Here is a 6,447-nt window from a genome sequence, read left to right as displayed (position 1 = left end):
ACAGGTTTAGGAGAAGCAGGATGGTGTGTATATAGAGGGATTGCTAATGCTTGGGGTAGTTTCCCACCCTCATCAGGGCCATATAGAAAGGCTGTGTGAGCCTTGGCTTGAGGTGGGAGCAGTGCAGGGGTGGAAACAAATGGTTCTCCTCAGCAGTGCTCCCTGAGGCTGACAGGGAGTGAGACCTGGCTGGCAGGGGCTGTGCTCTGGGCTGTCACTGGCCCGATGGCTCCTTCCTGTGCAGCATTTCTGGTTCATTCTCCCTGCTGTCTTCACAGGCTCCCCGGGAAGCGCTTTCCCAGACCCTTCTGGCTGAAGTGCCCAAGCAGCTGGTGTCCTGTTATAAATGGCAGGGATGGCCACCTCTGAAACCACCAGAGATAAAGAAGGTGTAGACTGCAGCCTGGTCCTGGCAACCTGGATCCCTGGGGTGAAGAGAGCTGTCAGCACCCAGGCCCTGCCATGCAGCTATGGGTGCTGAGTGCCTTGAGATTGTGCCATTCACACCAATTCTCCTCCCTGCCTGTGCTTTGAATCTTTGATCTTTTCTGTTCCTGAATGGAAGAAATGTAAATACATGTTCTGGTTTAGCAAGGAGCAGCTTTTGGCTTAGTAACAGGGGGAGGGGGTTGCAGTGAAGACCCGGTAAAGAGTTTGTGGACAGAAGCTATCGGGAACAGACTAACTGAAACCCCCACTGCAGAGAGGGGAGGTGAGGGCAAAGTGGGGGATGAGGGCAAAGTGAGGTGTGCGGGGCACGGGGGTCCCTCCACAGCATTGATGGGATGGGATGGGATGGGATGGGATGGGATGGGATGGGATGGGATGGGATGGGATGGGATGGGATGGGATGGGATGGGATGGCATGGGATGGGATTGGATGGGGTGGGGTGGGGTGGCATGGGATGGGATGGGATGGGATGGGATGGGACGTGGCGGCTGTGGGGTGTGGGAGGGGGCCGGGGCGCAGGGCAGCGTCAGCCCACGTTCCTCACGGCCGGTCAGAGCTTGGCTGTACCAGAGCAGCAGGGAATTCTCAGCACCTGGATCTCTCCCATCCCGCCTGGATGCCTCTGTGCTCCATGGAGAAAGGAGAAGGATTCAGGGGCAGGAGGGCCCTTTCCCTCTTGCCAGCCTCCAGGCAGTTGGGCACTTTGGGTGTGAGGTGAATTGCAGCCTCAGGGGATCTCATCCATGGTACCTTCCTCATGCACCGTCTCACCCTGCAACCAGCTCAGCCACCGCAGCAGGCACCTGCATCCTCCTCTTTCCAGATGATGCTGTGGCTGCTTTAGCAGCTGACCTACAGCTGTGTGCTGCTGGAGGGGTTCTCACTCCCTTCCCATCCCTTCCTCCATTGCGAGCTGCAGGGTCTGCCCTGGCCAGCAGGAAAATAACTGCCCACCCCAGCGGCTTTTTGTGATGCTCAGTGGTTTGGTCACCTTGCAGAGGAGACCAACGAGCCACGTGGGAAACATGGGAAAGCGTGTCTGGGAATGACCTGTCGTCTCTCTCCCCTCTGTTTGTTTGTAGCTCTTTGGCTGGCCTCACTACGGGAAGCTGGCCGTGGGAGAAACGCTGTCCATTAAGGTTTACAACTGCAGCAAGGTCTTCAGTAACAGGTGGGTGCTCTGGTTGTTGAGTGACCAGCAGAGGTGGGGGAGGAGGCACACTGAGCTTTAAGTGTTCTACTGGGGAAGTAGAAACTGTTTATTGGCAATTTGATGGAAGGATGATGAGCAGATGCTCAGCCTTTGGATTCCTTCCTGGGGCTTGGAAAGAAGGGTGGCTCCTTCCTTCCTGACGAGGTTTCCTAAGTCACTGCTAGCTTTCTCTCTGCTGGGCCTCTCCAGAGCTGTCTCAGCCAGAGCAGAGCCGTGCCGGTCCTTACAGCTCGTGCAGACCTGGGATTCCTCAGCTTGAAGCTGATGCTGGCCATCCCCTGTGTGCCATCACTAACCAGGAGACCGCTCTGTTTTCCTATTGCCATGGCAACAAGAGGCGCCAACCGCTGTCCCCAGAAGCAGACAGTCACTTCGAGGCAGAGCGACCTCGGGGACGGTGGGATCAAACCTCACCTGCCTTGTGCCACGTTCATCATCTGTGGGCGCTCGAGGCGATCTTCTGCCCGGTGAGTTCAACAAGAGAAGTGGAACTTCATCATGTTCTGGTGACCGCCAGGAACTTCTGTGCTTGAACTGCTGCTGGAGTTTAGGTCCCAAATGAGTTCCAGTGCGTCACTGGCTTGGGGAAAGCGGCACTATTTTACCTGCAATCTAAAGGGGAGGGAAACACAAAGAAATGCATTTCTCCAGCTTTGTGGCCCAATTCTAGAAGAGATCTAGAATTGTCTGTCAGGGGAACTACAATCATTGTCAGTTGGCAGCAAGAATTCTCAGGTCTAGAAGTGCAATTCACGTGCTGTATTTGAGGAATAAGCTGAAGTTGGTCACGGCTTTTGAGCTCTTTTCAAGCAAGACAGCCAGTTTGCTGCTTCAACTGACATGTCCGGGAGTATCTCAAGTGCAATTGAATAACTGCCTTGAGAACAAACCCCGTAGCGAATCCACAGACTCCTCAGAGCGTGGCAGGGGTTGGAAGGGACGTCTACCGACCATCTCCAAGCCCCTGCTAAAGCAGGTCCAGCTAGCTCAGGTTGCAGAGGGAAGCGCACGTGGCAAGACTTCCAAAGCTGCATTGAAGTTGAACCCGCATGAAGCTCTGCAGGAGCAGAATCGTGTCAGATCAGATGCACATTGACGCTGCTTCTGCTGAAAAACAGTGTGGCCCAAACGGGAAAAACGGGAGTACTGAGTCCCGTACAGTATCTTGCACAGGGGTTAGGAGCGTGCCCATGCTCACCCGCCACATGATGTTAATGCAGCACTTTCTTCCCAAGGACATACTCATAATGGTCAGTGTCAAATGACCTTTTTCCTACCCCCAGCCAAAGCATTGCAAAGTACAGAACAAATGACTTTACCAAGCTGGTTTTGTCTCTGTCAGGGGATGGAGTCAGGAAGCAGTTCTCCTGAAATGAAGAAAAAAGCTGTGAAGCGAGGACACGTGGCAGCTGTAAATATCACAGACTCACAGCCTCACAGCATTGCTTTAGTTGGAAAAGTCCTTGTACGAGCATCGAGTCCAACCACTAACGTAACACTGCCAAGGCCACCACTAACCCATGGCCCTCCTCAGCTCCACAGCTTTGCAGTATCTGCAGGGACAGGAGATCAGCAGCTCCCTGGGCAGCCTGGGACAGTGTCTAACAGCCCTGTGGGCGAAGCAATATTTCCTCATCCCCAGACTAATCTTCCCCTGGTGCAGCTTCAGGCCCGTTGCCTCTTGTCCCATCTCTGGTTACTTGGGAGCAGAGACTGACTCCCACCTCACTGCAGCCTCGTCCTGTCAGGGAGCTGAACATGAGCTGCCTACCTCAGAGCATGGTAGAATGAGATGTTATTCAAGAGCTCTGAGGTGCTGTAAACAACTTCTTGGGTAAAGAACTGAAGTCACTTAATGGTTTCCAAAGTGGTTTTGTATGGTTGAAGTTAAGGATTAACCGGAATGTGTTTTGTTTCTTCACTTGGAGGAGCAGCAAGAGCCACCCCAACCTGGACGAAGCCCAAACTGTGACACTGCTCCGCACAACCTTGACAGTCCACATCAAACCCACCTGTTTGCCCCGTATGGCAGTATGTGCACAGGTATCCCCAGGGCTGCCTTTGTGCAAAGGGAAAGAGATGTTATACAAAGTGTTGGGAGGAAGGAAGAAAAGGAGCTGGAGGATGGGAAAAAGCACCTTCTAAAAATTCCTCTCAGATTGGTGGAGGATGCTCAGGACTGTAAATGTGTTTTGAGATGTGTTTGGATCTGGAAGAACAGCTTCCTGTCAGCTTCCTTCTTGGGAAAGAAGTTCCAAACAAGGCAGCATTTCAAGTCGATGCCTTGTTCTGTTCTGAACCGAGATGGGTCACTGATGTGACCTGTCAGAAAGTTTTGGTTGTCCATGGATGAAAAATACCATCCTTGTCACTAATTTTCAACTGACACCAGTTGGATGATGACATTCATGAGTCTCTTGGTGTTTCTCACCCTGCCATGTCATGCTTCTTGTTTAGGAATTACCAGAGACGCTTCGGGTTGGTGGGACGATCCCACCGAAGGCAGTCTGGGATTACATTGCTGACCTCAGAACTGCACCTCATCAGGTATCCACTGAAAATCTTCTTAATTTCTTGCTCTTGAGCTGCAGATCCCCTTGATCTCTCTCTCCTGCAGAGCACTTAAATCTCCTTGCTCCTAATTCATTTGTAACGATTGAACACAAACTAATTATTCAATGTTGAAGACTGAAATTCCATCTAGAAATAAGGAGATCTGATCATTGAATGCAGGAAATAGAATTCAGTACTAAGTCCACTTTAGAAGTGAAAGTTGATGCTCTGTACAAAAATAGAGGCCCGAAACTGAGACTTTTCTGTTTCTTTCTGGATCACTTGGAGCATCCAGCTGTTGAGTTTGATGTCAGACGAGCACTGTATTTCTGATAAGGACAGATGGTATCAGCTGGACTATTGCCTGGGAAACATCGAGAGAGTGATAATTGTACCACTGCTTTTTACCCCTGAGGTTGGCCCTTTCCTGCTTGATTTGCTGCTCTGTTGAAGGCTGAATTGTTCCCCTTTGCTTTTCTATTGCAGGAATTGTGTTTGATTCGTTTCCGTCCCGTGTATGAAGAGGAAGATATTTATGCCTATGTGTCTCTCTACGCCTACTTGATCAGTCGTGGTTGTTTTGGGGTTGTAACTAATACTCCCAAGAGAACTATCAAGAATTTTTACCTGATCCCCCTGAGCTCTGAGGACCCAATTCCATCCCAACTCTTGCCTCTTCATGGGCCAGGTAAGCACAAAAGAGGGGAGGCTAAATGCTGCAGAAGCTGAAAACGTTACAATGCAGGTCATTCTTCATTGGCACAGCAAAGGTTTGCAAAAGATTCACCAGCAGTTATGAAGCAGCAGATGTGAGGAGCTGACCTGTCTCTGTCTTACTCTCAGTGTGATATTATTTGGGAAATAAGGTGTCTATGGGATCAGGTTTGAACCTAAGAGGTGGCAGAATGGGTGATCTAGGGGGATATTGTGTGAACAGAGGTTGTTGCAGAATGGAATTGCAAGGGGTCATCTCATGGAATTGAGACAAACAAGTTCTGTGGGGGTCAGTCTGGAATTAGGAAGTTTCTCTTGACAGCAGAATCAGAACTCAGTCTCTCAGCTGTGCACTGTTTGTGTTCCCTTTCAGGTCTGGCGTCATCTCGGCCCAATGTAATTCTAGGAGTGATTATTCGTCAGATCAAGAAGCATTAAGTTTATGTTTGTAATCTTCTTAGGGGCTTGTTAAAATATTGTTACATTATTATCATTATTATTGTTGTTTTCACTCTTACCAGTTTTAGCAATCAGTTTGCTGTTCTCGTTCAAATAAACAACATTGTTTTGCAACAGAGCAAGGGCTGAGTCAGTATCTTTGGGATATATGGAGTAAGGAAAAGGTGGTGGGCAGAAGAGAGGGTCAGTGCTGTGTCAAGGCCTCTGAGCCCTGGCCAAAGGGGGTTTGGGGAGGATTTTGAAGCTGCTGGGAATGCCAGCATTGGTGGGAGGATCTCAATTCCATCCCTTTGCATCGACCAGGTAAGCCCAAATGAGGGGAGGCTAACTGCTAGGTAAAATCAGCAGCCAAAAAATCCATCTGAGACAAGTTGCTGCATCTTTAATGTAAAGATGATGAATTTGTTATAGAAAGATACTTTTCAAAATGGGGGGGGGGCACCTAAAAATGAGGGAAAGGGATTAGTGGCGGGGGAGCCCCCAAAAATGAGGGGAAGGGGGTTAAAATGAGGGGGGAGGGTAAAAGTGGTGGGAAGGGGGTTAAATATGGGGGGACACGTGAAAAAAAGGGGGTTAAAAATGGGAAGAGGAGCAGAAAAGGATGGAGGAGGCCCAAAAATGATGAAAAGAGGCCTAAAATGAGAGGGGGGAGGGGCAAAAACGGCGGGAAAAGGCCTAAAACCGAGTGGGGGGGCAGCCCAAAATGGGGTAATTGGAGACCTCTGGATTTGGGGAGGGGATTGTGGACCCTGCCTCAGGTTTTGGGGTGTTGCTGACCCCTCCCCCCCCTTTTATTGTTCTTTTAGGAGATGTCACGGGAGGTGACGTGAGCAAAGATCTTTTTTTGGGGCTGTTTGTGGGGATTTGGGGTGTTTCCAACTCCCCTCCCCCCAAAGTAAACCTGCTTTAGCCCCTTCCCCATCCTTGTGTGAGCAGTGTGTGGCATTGTGATGTCATCAGAGCATCGTTGTGACGTCATCAGAGGGGGGAGGGGCAATGGGCGCCATCACCCGCCAAAAATGGCCGCCCAGGCCTCAAAACAGCCCTCAGAAACCAT

At 50.4% G+C, this 6,447-nt stretch overlaps 1 long non-coding RNA gene across 1 annotated transcript; it reads left to right on the top strand.

The window, feature by feature from the left end:
* The first annotated feature begins 273 nt into the window (after positions 1–273).
* Positions 274–1,904, top strand: LOC133626995 (uncharacterized). The gene is made up of 3 exons (XR_009819865.1): positions 274–712; positions 1,534–1,622; positions 1,854–1,904. It is a non-coding gene; the product is annotated as an uncharacterized LOC133626995 (long non-coding RNA).
* The last annotated feature ends 4,543 nt before the right edge of the window (positions 1,905–6,447 follow it).

The sequence above is a fragment of the Colius striatus genome, chromosome 16 (assembly GCF_028858725.1).
Source record: "Colius striatus isolate bColStr4 chromosome 16, bColStr4.1.hap1, whole genome shotgun sequence".
NCBI lineage: Eukaryota > Metazoa > Chordata > Aves > Coliiformes > Coliidae > Colius > Colius striatus.
Note: the sequence above shows the minus strand (reverse complement) of the source record. Positions and strands in the feature narration are given on the sequence as shown.